Source organism: Excalfactoria chinensis, chromosome 1 (assembly GCF_039878825.1).
Source record: "Excalfactoria chinensis isolate bCotChi1 chromosome 1, bCotChi1.hap2, whole genome shotgun sequence".
Classification (NCBI taxonomy): domain Eukaryota; kingdom Metazoa; phylum Chordata; class Aves; order Galliformes; family Phasianidae; genus Excalfactoria; species Excalfactoria chinensis.
In genome coordinates, this window is record NC_092825.1 from 144,474,586 (window position 1) to 144,497,035 (window position 22,450).

The 22,450-nt window shown below is 37.7% G+C and overlaps 1 long non-coding RNA gene across 1 annotated transcript in view; it reads right to left on the reverse strand.

Moving 5' to 3' along the window:
- The window catches only part of LOC140265171 (uncharacterized), a 184,358-nt gene extending 162,322 nt beyond the window's left edge, over positions 1–22,036 (reverse strand). Inside the window, exon 1 of the long non-coding RNA XR_011906213.1 lies at positions 21,821–22,036. This is a non-coding gene — a long non-coding RNA (uncharacterized lncRNA). The remainder of the gene's footprint in view (positions 1–21,820) is intronic.
- Positions 22,037–22,450: the final 414 nt, after the last annotated feature.

Sequence of the window (22,450 nt, forward strand, 5' to 3'; positions counted from 1 at the left end):
GGTAATTAGAATCCCAGACTGGCCCAACTTGGAACAAAGATAATTAATGCTGGAAGTTCCAAATGAGCACACACACAAGTTTAAAAATAAATAAATAAATAAATAAAATCAAAATTAGGCAAAAGTTTCTATATTTCTTAGAATTATTAGTGTGTGGTCACAGTGACACTTTGTGTTCATTGCTAGGGAATGCACTCTGCTGAAACACTGCAATGTGCTGGAGTTAACATCTATTATCTATTACACTCGTTAACAGCAAGTGACCCAACGTCTGCAGTGGGAAAGCTGCAGCTAAATTTTGGTGAGGTCAGTAGCTATTTATGAAGCAGAAGCTACTGGACATAAAAAGAAAACGAAGTAGAGCATGCTGCAGGCTGAAACATACAGTTAAACTAAAATATAGTGCATAGTGTACTGCTACTTCATTTTTAATGCATGTACCAACATGTTTGTCCTTAGCCATGGAATGGATGAGATTTTTCCCCACGTTCACCTTCTGTCCTTCTCTGTCAATAGACATTTGTTCTGTGAATCTCCATTCATAAAACATACAGACCTCCTAACAAGACATTCCTGGGAAGAACAAAGATATTAAAATTCCTTAGGAGTTGCTTTTAGATGCAGCTAGAGATAAAACTTAATACCACTAGTACATACTGAAACTAATTCCCATCGTGATCCATCATTTTTGCTTTAGACTAGTGAAGTAGCAGAGAACAAGTCTGTGGTAGTAACTAAATCTAGAAAAATACTCCAGAGAAGTTTTAGTTGCTTCATTTCTCTGCCTTAGAAGTGCTCGCTGATATCAGCATGGAAAAAAATATATATATCTATTTTCCTCCCGCTGCTTTTGTAAAATGGTTTCCCATTAGAAGTGATACTTCCTTATCACCAGTGACTTCCTGCACACTCTCTTGTCCCCCACACTTGTGAGAAGGGACACACAATTCTGCTTTGACTTTCTGCATTGCTCTGGCCATGGAAGCAGCTGTAAACCTGACAGGGAGCCAACCCCAACCAGCCCAGTTAATTCAAGTTTACAGCTGCTTGACACCACCAAAGCAGCGCAGCACAGCCAAAGCCTACCAGTCAATCTGGCCCTCCAGCTGTGTGTTGATTTTAAAACTGGAACTTGCAAAATGAATAGATTATTTGGAATGGGTATTCAATAAAATTCATTTGATTTCCATAAGCTCTCGCAAGGACCTCCAGGCTCTGACAGCAGATTTGATTTTCTTCCTAACCAGATTTAAACCCAGATGCTGCTTTTAATGAATGTGACACATACTTATGGTGGAGGCAAAAGCCATACATTTCCCTGTGCTTTATAAAAGCAAGAGAAAAATATGCCTTTCCTTAGTATTTTGGTAAATAAAGACATTTACAGAGTTGATATGAACTCCGTTAAGACATGTAGCATAGCACCCCTGTCAACCTGCAGGGGATAGCCACACCTGTCTGGTGTCCTCTGACTTCCAAGGGGCACTTAGAGTTAGGCAAAGTGAATTCTTCTGCAAAAATATCAAAAATTGAGTGCCAGCCTCACTGATGTGTGGAACAATTTTGCTGTTGAGTATAAACTAGATTTTCCTGTGAGTGAGCTCCCAATAACCAAAAGTTTCTTTCCTAACGGTGTGGTGAATCTTCAGGCTGCACAAATCGACGTGTACAGCAGTTAGGAAAATTCTGTAGCAGAATACCCAGAAAATTTGACCCCAATTATTTGATAGATAAGTTATTTTGAATGAATCCTTGCCTTAGCCCTCTTTCAGATTGGCTGTACTAAGCACTCTTTTAAGACAGGTGACTTAATTAAAATGCTTGTAAGCAAAACTTAAACCTACAGAAATTGTATAAGTTGAAAACTTCCTGACAGCCTTATGTTTCCTGAAAGGCGTGTGTGTGCATCTAGGAAAGCAAATAAATCTTTAAAGCATTCAACACCCTGTAAATTACTTCCATCTGCAAAGTTCTTGCTGATGTGTGAGTGGATTTGAAGGCACTAGGTACCAGAGGATGCTCATTCTGTGACTTCATAGAGATTTACATATTGTATGAGAGGTTTAAAAATATGTGAAATGAGTGTGTTTCATTGATTAAACAATGATTAGTACAATTATTATATTATTGCTTTTTCTTATAAGCTTCAACAGCATTGTTTTTCTATCCAGAAAGCCCAGTAGTAAGGCTCAGAAAGCCTGCTGACAAGATCCAAACCTTCTCTAAAAGTAATCCTGGCCTTTTCAAAAACCAAAGAGGGGCTTAACAGCTGGGGGCAGAAGAAGGAGTGAGGGGGTGTTTCTTGCCTTTGCCTTTTCCTTCCCCTTTTCATTTCCTTTTATTCTCTTTTGATTTTTTTCTTTTTTAGTCTTTTGTTTCCATTTCCTTTTCTCTCTCTTTTTTCTTTCTTTTAATTAATGAGCTTACTATGCACTGGTTGTTGTTACCTTGGAAAAACAGAACTGTAAGTGCTTTTTCAGCCTAGGTGCACATGTACAGGAGTGTTTCTCCCTGCTGTGCCTACCTACCTCTTATTTGTAAGGAGATGATATTTAGGAATTTACAGGACATCTCCATCATTTTTTAAGAGAGATACAACCCTAGTTCCTCCTTGCAGGATGCAAGTTATTCCCATTGACTTCAGTGAGAGTTATTCATAACGTGCAGCAGGAGGAGCAGGCTCCTACTTCCATGTAACTGCTTGTGGGGCTGCAGTCCTAGACACAAAGCTGCTCTACACCAGCGTCACTCATGCTCATGGGGAGGTGCCCACAGGACCAGGTTCAGAATGCCAGGCAGCCCAAAGGTCACCCCTCCTGACACACACCTACAGAAGGCACAGAGTCATCTCCAGCAGTGGCAGAAAGCCAGGCATAGCGACACAGTTTTAACAAAATGTGGCTTTTGGTCAAAACAGACACATAGTGTTATCCACAGTCACGTCAACTGATAAGCTGATTTATTACAGAACAGTGCATTTTAAAATATCTCGAAATGTCTACACTGAGAGAACACCAGCCCCAGCTGCTGCTTCAGCAGCTGGCTGCATACCATTTACTTCTTGTCAATCAACATCCATAAATGGCAAAAGAAGGTGGGGAAGAGGAAGTAAAAGGGTAGTGGGAGAAGGAGTAAACACTGGAGAGAGGGGAGGAAAGATCTGTAGGAATATATGATATACCGAGTGAATGTGAAGAGGCTAATATACCACCAGAGCCCCTCCCTGTACAGCTAAGCCTTGTGTCAGACCTCATTTAAAATTCTTACTCATGCACTCCAAAGCAGTGTTAGCTGGCTTCCTGCTATTGCTTTTAGTTTGCTTCAGTTTGGCTCATGAACTGAATAAATATAATGGATGATTTTTATGTTTTTAAAAAGGCAATCATAAAACAGCCTTTTATTTAGCTCCACACTTGCAATCAGATCTCTGAGGATCATTACCCCTCATATCTAAGGGTATCAGTAGTTCTGTATGAAACTGTAATTTTGAAAGTTGTAGGTGGGTTTTGAATTCTTAGTAGAGCAAGGAGAGGAGGTGAGGAGAGGAGAGGTAAAAAGAAAAAAGTTTTTGTAGACAGCATATATTTTAATATATTTTTATATCTTGAATGATTGCTTGAACATGCCCTGAAAGTGTAAATGTTGACATTCAGAAACAATCTATGATAAAAAAGAAAATATGCAAGTAATTGAAAATACATGGCAAGAATGGATTATAAGAAAACTCCAGTTTCACCACAATTGCATTTAAAAAATATATATACAAGGCAAATGTTTCTTCTGTGAAAACCTCTCCCACAGCCTCCTCCCCTTTCCTCACATATTACATAGATCTGCAAGCCAGTGCTACAGACAATGCACTTTTGTTGCCATGCAACACATGGCAGCAGAGAGGCAGTCTGACAAAATGGTGCCTGACATGGAAGTGCAGATGAAGCAAAGGGGTGTGATTGAATTCCTCCATGAGGAAAAACATGGCACCCATTGATATTCGTTGACACTTGGTGGGCATTTATGGAGATCCAACAGTGGATGTGAGCACAGTGAGGTGGTGGGTGTTGCATTTCAGTAGTAGTGACAGTGACAGTGGGTCACCTTTGCTGGTGCAGATTTTTATGAACACAGCAAGCAGGCTTCTCATTCACTGCTGGCAAAAATGCACAACTAGTGGTGGTGGTTATGTTGAAAAATAGCATTTTGTAGCTAAGAATTTTCTTTGTCAAGTAGTGTTACTGTGCTCTTTGTTTCTGCTGTAGTTTCCATGGAAATAAATAGGAGGTATTCCTTTCAGAGCAACTGATGTATTTCTCTTTCCAAGCTGAGCACTGAAATCTTCCTTCCTTCCTCCTGCTTGTTTAGTAAGATCTCCAAAACCCTCTCAGCAACGCCTTCAACTGCAGACTGTAGGTAGATGTCAGCACAGGGCTAATGATCATAAGTTACGTAGGTCAACAGATAAAGTCCTTCTCCTTCCTTCTAATCCTTAGATTGATTCATCTACATGAGAGACTGTAAAGCATACTTAAAGTTTGATGTGTCTGTTATCTATCTGCTGGTTTTGAAACAGAGTTATTAGCCACAGTCCCATTAGGAGAAAGACTTGTGAAGAAGACTGTGAACTAGAAACATAGAACTAGAAAATCTGTCCTCCTTTTGAGAATGTCCCTGTGTAGGAGATGCTCCCACTGACTGGACTGAGGAGGAAGAGTGGTATAACTGGTGTGAAGGCAGTTGCCTGGGTTATGGAAGCTTGAAGGAGGAAAGAGACAAAATCAGCAGTATATCAGTTCATGACTCTTCAAAAGGAATTACTTTTATCTCTGAAGAATAATTTTTAAACTACTAAATTTTAGTAGTCTCCTACTCTGTTTTCCCTCGTGGAAATTTAGAACTAAACTTGCATGCATTAGATGGCTGCTGCAAATAGCACACATCAGCAATGCTGAGTCATGAGAGCAAATGTTACTTATGTTAAAGGAATGTTAGATTTGTCATTTTACACCACGGAAATAAATCACTTTCTCTTTGGCTTTCCACACCAATGGTTTTCTATATAATATATCCCTCATTTTGACTTTAACTGAGAAATATTTTCTGCATTAACGGTATTTAACATCAACCTCTATACTGTTAATGTGGATCAGAAAGAGTCTCTGTAGCAAAGAGAAAAATACCAGCGTATTTCATCCTCCATGAATTATTTCTCCAAAATCTTTTAGGAAGTTGGGTCATGCCTTAAAAGTAGTTAACATAAAAATGCATATGATAAGACTTGCAGAGTAACGTTCAGACTACTGGAGCAGAATTCTGCAGCCACCTCTTAAAAATCAGTAAACAATCATGTAAACACTGTAGATAGCAAACCCTATGGCACAAGGACCATTATTTGTTTTCGATGTTACAAACTGCGTTTAGCAGAGGTGTATCAGACCAAGCCAATGGTTTTTGGCAACAACTTACTAAATAAATTATACGCTCATCACCTAAATCAAAACATCAAATGCTATTTCCTACAGCTTTTATAGTTTTATATGCTCTTTAAACTACTGCATTTATGCTTTCTGTGTTCTTCTATACAGCTCTTTTTGCTATACTGTGATTAGCTACAGTCTGAATTTCAGCTATACAGTCTGAGGACCATGTCTGAAGTGGTTTCAGAAAGCTCAAGTGAGTTCAGTGCTCAAGCCCTATTAACAATTAATAATTATAAGTTAAAAAATAAAATAAAATAAAATAGTGAAAACCTAAGAGCCTATGCAGTTCATCTGTTTGCTGCTCTGTTCCTGGTTTGAGTCTGTTCTTTTTTGTGGTTTTAAGTTCCTGCAAGATATGAAAGCAGAGAGGCATTTATGGAGATATTACAGACTCCCCATCACATGCAGGACATCTGATGGATTAGTAGGCTATACATTTGTCAAGAGGGGAGAAAACTGTGGCTGTCACACAAACGAATGACATTAGGGTCGAATACATGACACTACCTGTAGTCATCTGAACTAGTCCTTCGTTGTCTGGAGAACTTTTCAAATCAATAATTCCATGAGCTGAATTGCTCATGGGGTAGCAGCACACTGCCTTTCCTTCTGAGTGATAACTGCTGACTACTTAAAACTCAGTGACCACCATCATATTTCTAAGAAGTGACCTAGAAGTGATTTGACTTTTAGGAAGTGATATAATTCTTGCCTTAATTCCAAAGTGTATTTTCTTTCCTTTTCTTTCTTTTTTTCTTTATATATAATATATCTAATGATGTCTGGAATTTTACAGCCCAAACTACAGTCATGAGCTTCCCGGTTCCTTCAGGTTTGGATTATTTTGAGCTTCTGTTTCTGTTTTAATGATGATTTTCCTGCAGATCTTTGAACCTGATCCAACATTCCATACTCAGTTTAAACTTGTACTCTTTGCATAGCAAGAATCACAATAACAAACCTTTAGCCACAGACTGGCTTCATAAGATTTCTGTTTATCACATAAATCCACAAAGAAAATGTTTAGCAAAGATACATTAGGGTGTATTCTAATTCCAATTTCCAGCCATCCACCTTGTCTCCTCCTCCTGTGGCCTTATTGGCCTGACACGAGGAACTAAAAAGACCACCTAACCAAAAAGACAAGATTCTGGGGGGAAAAATATTGCTTATGATTACAGGCACTATTCTGGGTATTAAAATTCCAGTATTGTATCCTTGCCAGATTACAGGAAGGAAAACAGGAAATAGTGCAGCTCAGAGCCATTCCCATAGCAAATAGTGAAAAGAGGAACCACAATGGTAAAAAAAACTCAGCCCATTTACATTACAGCTGTATTAGCTTGCCTTCTTTGCTGTTCATCAGATTCCAGAAAGTAATGTGGTTATAATCAAGTTGTAGTGATACATTCCCTCATGGAACTCTAGTATCTTGGCCACAAATTTCAAAATAACTGCTCAAAGGGATGATAAAAAGTAGATTTTTCTACTGGAAGTAATGGTGATTCCTTCCGTGGTTTTGCACAGCATATGCTGTTCATAAATAATGTCAGAATTGGGACAAGTCTCCTTAAGAAAGGTGGTCATTTAATGTAAGTAAATCCACATTAAATATTGAAGATCAGAAAAAAGCTGCCTTTTCAAGGAGGTCACTTTTAAGTGAAGGAAACAACAATGCATGTGTGCGGATGGCCAGCTCCACACTGGGTGACACAGAGTTAATGGCTCATAGAGAGCATATACATGTTTTTTAAAGATGTTTTATTGCTTACAAAAGGAAGTAGTCTAGAGAGACTGGATACATAAACTGGCTCCAGCCAGCTGCGGCTGTCAGGCTAGGAAGGATCCTGTTCAATTAGTGTTGTAAAATAAAATACTTTGTAAAGGAAATAAACACTATGAGAGCTAAGATTCATGCTTTCAAATATACACAAGGTTTGAATTTTTAATTAGGGCTGCTAATTACAGTCATCAGAAAGCAGAACAGAATAGATTTTACCTTACATTTAGCAGACAAGCCTTCAACCCCAGTGTATTTTTCAATTTCATTAATATTTTATGAAAATGGCCCTTGCAGCTTCAGCCTATTCTGTGCCTCCTACAAAACTGCCCCACATTATGGATGCCAATGCCTTTAAGCCATGTGCATTAGTGAGATGACAAAATGCAAAACAGCATCTTGTCAACCATTGCATCAATTGATTCTATTAGATAGTGTAAAAACAGTTGGGTGTGAGTTATAATCTAGCTGACACTAATGATGAAACAAGACACTGGCTGGGAGCAGCCATTAGCTATAAGCAAGAAATTAATGCTTCTAATATTTTTGAACAAATTAACCTTAATGAACTGGCCATGTATATACTGTAGTATATAGTGATAAGTCAATTAGCAGAGAATAGAGGTTATGTATATATAGATATATATAGAAAAAAACGTATGGTTATAGAAAGTTTCATGCACATAATGCTATAACAGCAATTCTACAGTAAAATCAGGTCTTTTTACTTTTTATTCTTTTTAACCTTTAGATACATAATAATTCTAATGTGCAAATGCCCAACCTTGTACCTTTCAGCAGTTTCTGCATGCAGGAGCATAAATAAGCAAACACAAAATTCAGCGTGATATCAGATTGGATACAGTGTTGGTATGTTTATAAATACCTTAATTTCACCAATATTTAACAGCAACAAAGTTTGGGACAAGGTTGTCTGGATTTCCTGTTGAATTCAAAATTCAGTATGTTTCCTTTCTGATTAACACTAATTGAGAGTATTTTCTGATTCTAATTGTTAAGTGCTCTAAAGCTGGTGACTGCCTAGAAGACTTAGACTGTCTATATATATATTTAAAATAACGTACCTAATGTGAGACCCTAACCTCTAGGAATTTCATTTACAAGCAACCTAGAAAACACAAGTGGCTAATTTATAAAGAAGCACAGAACAAAGGTAAGGCACTTGCCAACAGTAGTTTGTTGGTTTAACTTTGACTTGCTTTCCTGGGAAAGAAGAAAACAGAATTTTCAATGTGAACTGTCAGCCCCAGTTATGACAGGGTTTCACTAGTTAGAAATTCAGAGTTCCTCCTCCATTGGCAGAATGATGTAAAGAAAACCACCAAACAGAATTCTTTCAAGTTTCAACTACAACTCTACTTAAATAATTTACTTTTTAGTTTTACTCAGACTATTCTTTTTAAACTTGGTTGACATTTTCGTTGACAAGCACATTTTATTGCACAAGATCAGTAGTGAAATTGGCAGCAAAAAAGAGAAAGAGAAAAAAAAGCTGGCTCTACTCAATGAGAGCTACTATCTTGCCTTTGGGAAAAACAGTGTTGGCAGTGACCCTTCTGAAGCCAACAAGGACTGGTAAACCAGTCAATGTAAGTAAAATATTTGGTCACTTATAATGTTTCCTTTTACTATAAGAAGACTAGGGGCTGTTTAGCTAACATATCTAGATCAAGACGGCACTAAAAATGTTATGTGTGAACATCAAGCCTTTAAATTAATCCATTAGAAACTAATAAATAAAATGATGAAATCAGTGAAAACTTAAGCTTTGAAGCATTTCTTTATGAACTACTGACAGCTGCAGTTAAAATTGGTGGAGACACCTCCCCCATCACCCTCCTTTCTGACACCTCACCTCCACCCCCCACCAAAAAAAAAGTAGAAATAACATCTTAAGTGTAGTTTCTAGTTTCCACAACACCTGGGTCTCATATTCTAAATTTATTATACCTTTAGATTCCAAAATAGAAGGCAGAAAAAAACAGTAGATATCTTCAAGAATCTCATATTTATGTAGATCATGAACTGAATGACTCATGCTTTGTAATTATCTTCACTAGGCTGAAAATTCAAAAGGGTTACAGTAACATCCTGGCCAGTATTACCCTGAAATAGAGTTACTTCAAAAAAGAAGTGGCATGTCAAGGTTGCTTCATGAGCTCTGAAGCCTTAGGCTCTTATTAACATTACATTCATTTGGGAAGAGTATGTATTAAATTGGAAATATGGGTTTTGTGTGCTGTGTACAGTAGTTGAAAGGGAGGCAAATTTATTGTATTGTGAGCAAATGGTATCCCGGGCTCCATCAGAAGAGGGTGGCCAGCAGGAACAGGGAGGTGATTGTCCCTCTCTGCTTTGCCCTCGTCAGGCTCCATCTGGAGTACTGTGTCCAGGTTTGGGGCCCCCAGTACAAGAAAGACAGAGAGCTTTTGGAGAGTTTCTAGAGGAGAGCCACAGAGTTGATCAGGGGGCTGGAGCACCTCCCCTACAAAGACAGGCTGAGGGAACTGGTCTTGTTCAGCCTGGATAAGAGAAGGCTGCAGGGTGACCTTGTTGCAGCCTTTCCTGAAGGGAGCCTGCAAACAGGAGGGGAGTCAACTCTTTGCAAGGGTGGATAATGGCAGGACAAAGGGAAATGGTTTGAAGTTGAAGCAGGAAAGATTTAGGTTGGATATCATGGAGATATCTTTACTATGAGAGTGGTGAGGTGCTGGAACAGGCTGCCCAGAGAGGTTGTGGATGCCCCATCCCTGGAGGTATTCAAGGCCAGGTTGGATAGGGCCCTGGACAGCCTGGTCTAGTATTAGATATGGAGGTTGGTGGCCCTGCTTGCTGTGAGGGGGTTGAAGCTTGATAATCCTTGAGGTCTCTTCCAACCTGCACCATTTTGTGATGTGATTCTGTGATGCCAATTCCATCAGAAGATGGTTTTGGTTAATATCCAGAATTTACAAGAGTGACCTCAGGAGACAATGTCAAATGCTTATGATGGTGGCCTGCTCTCAAGTCACTGAAATATAACTTTTAACCAGGCCGCAGAGTCAGCAAGATAACTATTCTTGTCCTAATATGTTTTTCCTAAAGCATTCTCTTTTCTCATTTTTATCATCTTGCTAAACACCTTCACCACCATTACCACCACTGCTTCACTGAAGGTGCTGGCTTTTGGGGAAGTTTCTCAGGACAGTCTCTGAAGAGAAGTGATGAACTCAGATAAGACAGCCATCCCCAGGGAATACATTCAGGTGCCTGGTAGACATGCAGTTGGGTCTGACCCAAGAGCTCCCAGACAGATCACTTGGAGCCCAGTCATCCTATATGGCTGAAATCCTGTCATCTTTTAAATCAGTGGTCCTTGAAGTAGAATAATACAGCTGTTTCTATGGCTGTGCTAGGAAATATGAAAATGCATAGGGCACAGATACAGACATTGTCATCATCTGATTTGGTTAATTGTTAGCACACTATCTGGCATAGTCTTGACCTCTGATGATTAGCACTGCTCCAAATAATAATCAGGCATTTTTCAAGAGATGAAAAGCACCGCGGATCCCTCTTGAAAGAAGATTCAAAGATAGTCTCCCTATTTTTTTTAAGAGAAAATTTAAACACCAGATAGACTCAAGCCCTGCTGAGTGGGTTGGCTTCAAAGAATGAGAATGGTGGCTGAACTGTGTTATTTAACTGTGTTATTATCTGGAGATGCTAAAATTTATTTAGTATCTGTAGCCATTTCTTGATATGTTTTTGATAATGGCCACAGCTGTATGAATTACACATGGCTTTGGAGCACAAAGGAATGCTCTGTTTGAGGTCCTTGTCTAGAGTAAGAGAATGGAAATGTTGAGTTGTGGAAATCTACTTCTTTTGAGGAGGAATATAAAAGCATCTCAAAATCCTGTCCCACATATTTTCCCATTCCTGAAATGTCCTCCTTTACCTCTATAGCATGTTCATAAAATTTACACCAGTGTCTAATATACTTCACAGAACAAAAAAATCTCCATTTAATTTCCCTATTGCGAACCTGCATATTAAAATGTGTTGCAAAATTTCCCAGGCTTCTTTAATCTGATTGGATCAAGAAGGCTGTGTGATGCAGGTGATTTAACTATTTATTTTCTGTGCTCAAAGACTCTACATTTTAATAATCATTTTTGAGTTCTTACTGAGGTAAATCTCTTTGTGGGGTAAAAGTGAGGTTTTTCTAATCTAAAAGCTTAGCTTTTTGGAAAATGATTTAGTGCCCTACTGTCAGCAGTTTCCTCCTTCCATGAACCTTGTTTATAAAGGATCCATAGTGAAAAATGTATCTTTAAAGATATTCACATGATAATAGCATGTAAAAGTCATTTCTTTCAGTACTTCTGGTTGTTGTTTTTTCTCTCTCAGTGTAGAGCACTGGTTGAATTTATCTGGAGGTATAAGGCTCATAAACTTCTCTTTGAAGTAGTTTGAACCACAGAGCACAATTCTTCCCTCAGCCTGTCATTCAGACTGCCACATGTCATTACATTTAAAGTAGACTAGGACCAAAGAGTAGTGCAGTCTAGTTGTGGCCCCCTCACCACCGCAGATTCGCAGGCCAGAGGAGATGAACAAGTGCTATGTTCCTACTGTGCTGAATCTGTCTACAGTGATCTAGCATCTTCCAGCCCTCATAAGAGAACAACAAGGATTCTGACCATTCACATCTGCCTCCCATAGGAGCTGTGAGTGTTTCTGGGCTGAACTCTCAGCACACTGCACAGACACAGAAATGAAACTGCTGTCCAAGCAGAAAGGAACACTTATGGAATTGTCTGCTCTCTGCTTTGTCATGGTTTTACCATGCAAGCAATCAGGAGAAAAAAAAAATAATAATAATCATAACATTGTATGTAAGGTTTGATCCTGCTGGCTCTTCTAACTTCATTAAGAGCTACATAGGAGGTTACAGCTCTGATGGTCAGTTTTCAGCACTTAAAACAGGGTTAAACCCCTTGGCAGTCTTTAAGCCAAATTACAGAACAAAGAGAAAAAAGTATTTCTGTCCCATCAACAAGCAGTGATGCACTGTCATTACTTCAATCTGAATAGGTTACAAATGTAAATCAGCTTCCCTAATGAACACCAAAATGATCCAAAATTAATCTTGGAAGCTCTTGAGTTCATCTACAGAATTCTGATTATCAGATCACATTTCAGTTATAACCTGACAGCAGTTGTTCTCATGCAGTGAGCTCAATCCCTATTTAATTCTAACAAATACATCTATAAAGTTCAAGGTAACATCTTGCCCTAGGAGATACTTGACTCTCCAGACTCTCACTGGTGTCAGTGGGTCCTGAAGCCCCTTAGCTACAGGCTGAATTGCTCTGGGAGAGCATTTTTCCACTCTTAAATCTTTACCCAGTAGGTTGTTTTTTTTTTTATGTCTTTACCCCTTGTTTATTATCTCTTAAATAAATACAGGAGAAAATTTTTGTAGAAGAATGTATTATCGTATAACTTAGTAATGGCAGATTATATACAAATGTAGTTTAATCTTTCCTAGGGAATGGTTCTGGTAATTCTACTACAGAGTGGTTTGAGTTTGCCACACTCCTCTGGTTAGGCAGCTGTGTGGAGCCTTGGCAAACAGTTATATGAGACTTTATTGAAAGAAAAATGTAGGGTCTGCTCAAGCCTGGTTTAAGACCCTCATTTGGGGTTTATCCCTTGCATTTATTTGCTATTCCCGCCCATTTCTGATCTGGTGACAGATCAAAAGAAGAGTGAAGAGTTTACATAGAGCACATTCTTGGTGAAATAGTCCATTTCTCATTTCATTAATGCATATCACACACTACAGTAAGACCTGTTTATTTGCATCCCAGCTCTGCTGAACCTATTAATTTTGCTCTAATAGAAATGTACTCTGGATCACACACACTTTCACCTGCTAAATAAGACCATGGAATGGGAGGAAAAAGTGTCCCCAGGATCCAAACTTGGAAAAAAGAGGGAACAACAGAGATCTTGTGGAAATACACGGAAGCTGAAAGTGAGGGCAGCAAGCACAAGGGTAGGAAAAGGAGGAGGCTGTTCAAATATTTCTTTCCCTCTATCCTCCAAAATCTGGGTCTTATTAACTAGATGGGATTCTCTCATTGCTAGGCTCCTCCCCCTCAAGTCAATGCTGTAAGTGTCTTAGTGGAATAAGAAGTAATTACAGCCACAGCACTAACTCCTGGAACACTTCATGGCATACAGTTTTCTGCCACCAGACCATGCTATACTCAGTATGCCACTACTATTTATATTTTTAAACACTTGAGAGTCTACACTGATCTAATGCCTCCCTGAAGGCAGAGTGTGAACCGTAAAAGTGGGAAAAGATGAACTGTTTTGGTTTTTTGGGGAGAGTGGTTTTTTTCTATAATTTGTGACGCAACTTGGGCAAGCACCAAAAACTCAAGTTTCAGTTTTCACTTAGGATGTAATAGAAATCTAAGTGAATAAGGACCTTGCCTATACACTGTGTATTGTCAGGTATGTTAAAAGTGATCCTACCTCAGCAATATCTGCTGAGGCAAACCTTTCATCAACCGTAATTGGAGTTTTGCTCATGTAAAGAATAAGACTTAAAAGTAAGTACTGCAACAATGGATACTACAAGCACTGTAATTTAAGGAAATTAATAGAACTGCAAGGTACACCTCCCTCTCTTGTACTGTATGTGAGTGTATGTGACCACAGCTGTGGTCCTTACAAAACAAACTCCCATTAACTTCAGCTGAAATTTTGCCCAAGATCTGAATACACACCAAGATGAAAACTGCAGACTTTAGCTCTATGTACACAAAGAAGATTTTTGTTTTCATGTGGGCATGACAGAGTTATGTTTCAGAAATATATCTTTCCAAATTTGTCCAGAAACACTGCCTTTTCAGACCTTTTAAGCTTACAATTTAATAAAATACTCCGTTCAGCAAATAGGAATATGCAGGCCAAATGACCGGGGGTGGAGGGAGAAATGAAAATCACACATTATCACAGAATGGAAGGGGTTGGAAGGGACCTCAGGAGATCCCTTACTCCAACTACCCTGCTAAAGCAGGTTCCCTACAATAAAATGTGGAGGAAGAATGAAAAAAAAACAACAACAAATGGTGCATTTTGTCATGTAATCACTAGAAGAAGCATTTTATAGTGTTTCCAAGGAATTACTGCCAGACCTGTTTAGCAAATGTGAAATACTCATTAGCAATTACTTAACTATACATATATTAAAGCTTAATTAGTAAATAAATTAAGCACATAATTAATTGCTTTAATCAGTAGGCTTTTAATATAGTAATTATCACTTGATACATAAAGGGCATGTTAAGAATACTTTTCTCCAAAAAATACATTGTTAATTAATCATTAAAACTTATCTTACTACATGCTCATTAATGATTTATTACAGATGCTGGGCCAAATTCTTCTCTCAATTACAGCAGAGCTAACTCTGTAGAAGCCAACAGAGCTTCACGTGCATAAATTAAGGGAGAATTTGGTCCTATAAATTAAATGTAAAATGTTTGTCAGAGTATATCACCACAGATAGAAGGCTGAAGTGCCCTGCTTGCTTTAACCTGGCTTTCTTTTATACTCCTTTGCTGCAGCTGAACAATATCCTTCCAAAGCCTAGGATCCAAGGCAGCGTGTTGCAATGGCTGCACAATGAAATGGGCACAATGAGGTGGGCTCACAGAGGTCGAGTTTTATTTCTAACCCTGCCACTACTTACGAATTCTGGGTCAGTGTCTGGGTAACAGCTTCACCTCGGCTAGTTGCCCAAATGCTCCTTAAAGAGACAAATAGTTGCTTTTAGGGTCAGTTAACTTTTTCCCTAATATTAAAATCTAAAACAGATCTAAATAATTGGGATCTGAGGAGATAAATTGAAGAAACTGTAGAGTGACTATCAGACCCAGAAGATAAAGGAACGATAAGGTGAATCCCAAATGCAAACTTTCTGTGGCTTCATTTTTTTCTTGCCCTGGACTATATTAGACTATATAATCTCCTCAGGAAGGAAATTTTTTTCTTGATTTTGCGTATGTAAGGTATCTGGCATAAGTAAACAAATAGGTCTTAATTAAGCTTTCTTGAGGCATCTGAATAACAGTATTGTTTACAAAAGGTCTTCATATATAAACAGTGCTGCTTTCAGTTGTTACAGAGAACACAGGATGGGCAGAGTGAAGGAACTACTGATTTTTGAGCAGGAGGCCTCTATTTGTAAACACAGGGCACAGTTCTGTAGCAGAAGCCTTTGAAATGTGAATGTAAGGACCTCTATGGATTTCCTTTCATAGTCCCAGTAGGACTCCCCTATGCACAACTTATTTGCACAGATGCAAAAGCTTGGTCAAATAAATTGAAATATATAGTAAATGAGTAAACTGAGATTTAATGACAGAGATCTGAACGTGGGATATGTGGTACGCTCTTTGTGCATCCACATATCTCCTGGTCAAACTCTGATGAAAACAGGCATTATAGTTTTGTTGAAAGTATTTATAGTAGCTGAAGTTAAACAGCATTCAGGGCTTAGTAGAAGGATCTGTCTAAGGTCTATATTGAAAAATTGTACTATCTACTTATTTTTGTGTTTTGGGAGTGCTCCCAAAAGGTCTTTGAACACATGAAAACCTTTATTTCCTCCCTAAGCACAGAACTTCAGATACTGGAGCACACATGCAGGTATTCCATCTCTCTCTAAGTGACTGTTCCAGACAGAAGGACAGAAAGAAAATATATTATTTAAAATGTGCTATAATGAAGCAGATATTTCTTAATCTTAATTTACAACAAAATGTTTCACTGTGGGGTGAATAAAAGAAAACCACTGCCCTGGAATCATCCATGAATTCAGAAATCATTGTAGGTTCTATGAAAGAAGTCCTTTCCTTTAGTCACTTTTCCACAGAGGAAAGGAAAACAATTAGAAAAAAATAATAATAATTTGGAAAAAGAAAAGATTATGGAAGCTACCTTCAGGGAGATCTGTCTCATCACATTGGAGTAATCTATTACACTAACAGCTACCGTAGTCTTGTAGACTCTCTGAACATCTTTTACATATTTAGAGATGTTTAGATGATCTTTTCCCAAGCAGAAAAATCAATGAGCATGATGAGTCTTACCTAGATATCCTTTCCTAGGTTTAGAGGCCAAATCCAAGCAAGATCATTATGCAGTCTTATCATCGCTAAGGGAATTCTAGGGCAGGTGAAATGCTAGAGATTTTGGCAACAGAAGCTGTTACCCAAGGGATCAAGAGCAGTCTTCTCACTTATGTGATACTATTCTACGTGTTTTAGAGAGTTAAATATCAACAACAGAATGACAGAGATTTCCTAGTTACTCCACCATTTTAGAAACACACAAAGTCAGAAAGCAAACTGTTCAGAGTTTGCCTGGATAAAATCTTTAAAATAAAAATTAAAGATGGCTGCCTGATGAAAATAAGTTTATGAATAACTTCAGTGCAACATTAAAAAAAATAAATAAATAAAACAAATCTGAGATTCTTCTTAGCAGTGAATTCTTTGTGCTTCTGACACAGTATATTCATGAAAGCTTTTACTGTAAAAAATCATAACATTTTATCTTATCCTGAAGGCATGAGTGTCATTCCTATGTACAACTTATAGATAGAAACTTTGCTGAATATACATTGAGAGAAGTGCTTCACTCATCTTTAAAATTACAAAAAAGAAATTTGCTTTTGACGGAGGCAGAAGATATATTAAAGCAGACTTTTTCAAGTATATAATATTTAATCTAGCAAAGAAGACAATATAGGTAGAAGTTCTTTAGTGATGTGAACTATGTATTCTTCACCATACTTATGCAGGGGGATTCTCATGATTTTGGGAAATAGATGTGAGAAGTTGAACTTGGCTGTTTTGATAGTATTTCTTCATACACATTATGAGTCTGAAGGTATATGTGATTCACTGTAGAAATCACATCCTCTCAAAAGCAAAATAAAAAAATATATATTTAATAGAAGAAAAGCTGACAATTAAGCAAATAAGTAGCATTGGTTTGTGTCCTGCCAGCGGAAAGTGGTAATTATTTTCATACTTTAGTCTAAACTTTTTCAACGAATTAGCATCCACACCACGTGACAAGGTTACAGTGGTTTAAATGAATTTAGTTAAACTGATTTAGATTCTTAATATAGACTTGTCTAAGCTGGATTCTCACATATTCACGTGTGCTGTGTGTTTGTTGGTTTAACTTAAAGCAGCAAATTACTGGCAAACAAAATCAAGGTAGGCAAGAGCTAAATCAGTGTAAAATGATCCAGAATAGGACTTATACTGGTTAAATTTGAAAACTATAATTTTGATTAAACAACTGCAGCTTTTTTTTTGTTTTGTTTTGTTTTGTTTTTGCTCAGAATGTCTTTAGAGATGCAAAAGTTAATTGATATTGTCTGTATTATTGTACATATTATAATTTACATGAAAAGCCACGTTAAGCTATGCTGGTTGCCATGCACTATTAGGATGGTTTACTGGTATTTGCTTCCTGTGGAAAAAGCAATGTACTGGAACAGAGAGCTCCACTTCTCCTTTTTCCGATTATTCCAGCTACGGTAATTCAAGGAGTGGGTTGAAACAGGCTCCCCAGAGAAGCACCGAAACTTGCCAAACAGGCACCAGGGCCTCCAGAGGCCTAACTCGAGGGTCTCCTTACCTAACTTGTATGCCAAACACAGCCAGATGGGACCTCTCCTCAACCTTCCAGGGCACGCCACTCTCTCCTTTAAATATACATAGAATTTCAGCACTTCTTCCAGAGGGTTGCTGGTTGGCACAAGTGAGGTACTTAGTACAAGGGAGAGTGGCAAAGGACAATGCCCAGTAATGCCCAATGCAGCACTGACAGCACTGGTCATCAAGTGAAGCAAACATTGCACACTGCCTCATGAGGAGTTTACTTTTGTTCTTTGCCCTGGCATTCCTGAATCAAAAAGACTCGTCCTAGAGTAAAGGTACATGTTTCTTTCTCGTTCAGATGGAAATACTCCATTAAAACAAGGATCCCAGGTGGACCTCAGTTTATCTCAGATGAGTGTGGAGTTTCCAAAGTGCACTAGGGGAAATCTGAGAGTCTAATTCAGGTCACAGTTTGAAGTGAAATAATTTTTTATTAATAATCGCTGCATCTATATTTCCTTGGATGTCACCAGTGGAGGCAATAAGAAAAACAACTATAAACTTATAAAAAGCAGCATTTTATTCCTGCCCTTGTCTCCACATGCTCTGGAAAGGAACCATATTGGCTCTTTTTTAGCTAGTAATGTCTAATGCAGGAAGACAGGAATAAGCAGAGTAGAAAGCACCTGTCAGCTCTATTTCCCACTCTCCTTGATTAGCATGAAACATTAATAGGGCTCTCAGAAATTCTGGTCTGAAATGGGCTTTGCTTGAAAACGTGTCTGCCGTTACTGCACAAAAGCCGCTGTCATTAAAAAAGGGCAGATAACTAAAGAAGACTCTTTCTTGAAATTTATACCATTTTTTCATACAATGACAAATTATTTTAATAATGGGAATCGCACACTCTGCCATTTGTATAATGTTTCCCATAAAAACCCCCCATTAAATTTGCTCCTCTACTTGACTCATATCTTTTTAAAAAAATGACACACACAAAATGATACATCACGCATTCTTACAAAGAATTGGAAGTGAACATACTGTAATGGGTTAACATACGTTTTAATAAAATTTTCATTGTTGCACATTTCACTTTTCGGTACTGAGAGCCAGGGCTGTACCAGTAACCCCAGGCAATGCCTTAGGATAAAACAAATCATATGGTAGTGAACTATTTTCACCTATTTATCCTTCTACTGAAAATATATTCATAAATACAAAATGAAGCTAAGATACGTAGCCAGTAACACTGTATATAACAAAGATATTCCTTACTATTTGTATTCTATTATTTTTTAATAATATACCTTCTGCATTCCTAAGACGCTTTGGCTTTTGTTTTTATTCCTTACATACCTTGTAAGCCAACAAAACATGTTAATTTTGTCTCCCCAAAGTAGGCACTAACACATACTTGAATAGTTAAATGAAATCCTATTACACAACCTATTATGGAATATTCACTACGTGCCAAAAATGTATGCAGGTCTATTTATCTATCAGCTGGAGTTTTCTGAAGTAGAAACTTTTGATTTGTGGCATATGTAGGTTTATTTATGTGTAGACAATCTGTTTTATATGATCTGCCTCATCAAAAATGTTCCTGTATACATCAACATATTAACTGCTTATTAGATGGGATTATCTCAGAAAATAAATATTGAAAAAAAAAAAAAATCCCTGAATATTCATTTTAATATGGAGATTCTGTAGGGATTCAAAACCAATAGTTTTAATTTCTTTGTTATTTTATAAGAATTCTGGAATAAGAATTATGTTTCGTTACCACAAAGGTGACGTGGCAACAATAAATAAAGCCAATTCAAGTCACACCTGATCTCCACATTTCATGCTTGTTTATTTTGTTGTCTACCTGCAGAAATGTAAAGGTGGAATCAAAAAGGCAGATGCAGAGAATAATTTTTTAAAAAAGGGAGGGGGGAGGGGAAGCGGGGGCTGTAGTTATTCTTCATTTGCTTACGTACATTTTAGGATTTCCAAGATTATTTCAAATTGAAAAATAACAAAAATAGCCATCTTTTCTTCCCTCTTCTCCTAATCTAATTCTGCTAAAAGAAAGATACTTCTGTTTAACTCTCTTAGTATGTTACTGAAAACAAATTCTTCTATGAGAACAATGTTATAAATAATGAAATGAAAGCCTTCATAAGAAAACAAAACTAAGTGAGTTATCAACCAACTTGTAAGTCAAAAAATTTACTTCTATTAGCAAGAAATTATTGGGAGTACATAAATCAAAGAGACATATTATGAATAAAACTTGTAATTTCCATAATTTTGAACTAATTTTTTTTTTTATGGATGAAAAAATATTTTTGCTTTGTGTTATTTTATAAATTCATAACTGCTCATAGAAAGCAGAACTGAGGATGAAATTACTGAGACTTTTATCACTCTGCTTACATATAAACAATGCTGATGAGGAACTTGCTCCTGTTCACAGACTCCGGTAACATTAGTAGGATTTACATTTGCATGTTTCTGAATGCATCCCGATAGTATAACACTGAACCCGAGAAAATGAATTGAAAAACCTACAGAATTTTACATGAAACAATCAGTAATAACACATGAAAAACAGCTAGGGAGAATTCTGATGCATGTGTGTGTTACTGTCTTTCTTTCTCTCTCTCTCTTTTCTTTTTACATCAAGCAAATTCTTCCTAGTCAAATATTAACCAATAAGTCTGTATGAAACAACAACAACAAAATCAACTCTAAAACTGTTAAAATATAGCAACAGAATAAAACGTATAATGCATATTTGCTATCCACAGTGCATTTTCTAGTAGAAATGCTTTGCAGTCTGCCGGCTTGTCAATCTTTAATAGAAACTCATCAATTATTTGTGGGCAGGAGATTGAAGCGGCTAATAGCTCAAATATATTCCTCCATTTCATTGCATCAGTAGCTCTAAATTAATGCCTGCATTTTCCCCCTCTAAAATAAGTTAAAATAAATAAATAAATGAAGATGTAAAAATGTATATGCATCATTTGAATAAACAGTTAAGCATCACAGCACTATGAAATAGAAATACGAGCCACAGAGCTTTTATTGTTAGACATATTCGTTAGAATGCAGAGCGAAAGGTAATTTCCTAGCAATCTGACTAATCCATATTAAAGTAATTTTCCAATATCAAAATTACCAATAGATTTGCCAAATATATCAAAGCACTCAAACGTTTTCTCTTAAAAAACACCCTCCCTACTTTGACTTTTCACTTGAGTGACATCATTCCTTAACCTGAACTATGTACATATATATATCTATACCTCTCTCCCCCCTCTCTCTCCAGGAAGATTGTAGGTGGGACGTATAGCATTCCTCATAAAACAAAGTCTACTCATTTCACCTAATTAAAAATGAAACTTCTCTGACATTAATAGGCAGTAAAGCAAATTTATAGGCAGACACAGAACATTTCAGTCAAAAAAGTTAGCCTACAACTTGATAGAAGGCAGGTTTTGCCAATCACATGCCATGAATCTACCCCCCCTGACCCCAGCCTTCTCTCAGATAGCGGATACTGGCATTCTTTGCACATCAGAAATGCGCCAGCAGAGACCATTCATGAGGGAAATAGGAAAGCAAGTCACATTTGAGCAGACAACAAATGCTCCGAAACCTTGACCCACTGCATGCAACAGTGAGTGAGCCACAAACCCAGCACCCAGCAATATCAGGATGAACAGCAGCTGCAGCTTTCCTGACCTAGGACCCGGTCCTGCTGCTCCCTGCACACAGCTGCTACTTAAAAAATAAAAGGAGCCTTGCATTATCATTTTTAAGCTAGTAACCGTAGAACAGCGCAGAATAGATGACACACTTACTGTAATGTCCCATGGAGCAAAGTTCCCATCTAGAGAGAGAGGCACTCTTATTCCACTCCCTGCAAAAGGGTTAACCATTATGAAGAAACATTATGCCAGACATTAGCAGACAGCCTACTTAGCTATTACATTTTTCCATACATGATAAATCCCGGGTAAACCTGTTTTTCTTTTTAAACACCTTGCAGAGTGAAGCCTAGCACTGCATCTAGTTGCCAAAGCACAATCAATATGGAAGGAGCGGTATTTTATGATTGGAGAAGTTGTTGTGTTTTTGGTGGTGAAATTCATTATTTAGTATCTGAACCCTCAGCATTTCAGTATCATTTATTCATAAAGTCCCTTTTTGCCAGGAGGAAATGGATACAGCTGTAGAGAGAGAGAGTGCGAGAGAGGGAGAGGCAGAGGGAGTGAGACGGATTGATGATATTGATCAGGTACCATCTTGAAACAAAGGCTAGGTGCTCTATTTTAGTTGACAACTGTGACACATAAAAAACAAGCAAGAGAGGGGGAAGGCTAGGGCCTTGAACATCACAGGCTTTAAAAAGCGTTTGAAGAAACCATTATGACAAGCAGGTCTAGGCAAGCTGCTGCAAAAATGTATTCAGAAGAGTCATTAAAAAATGA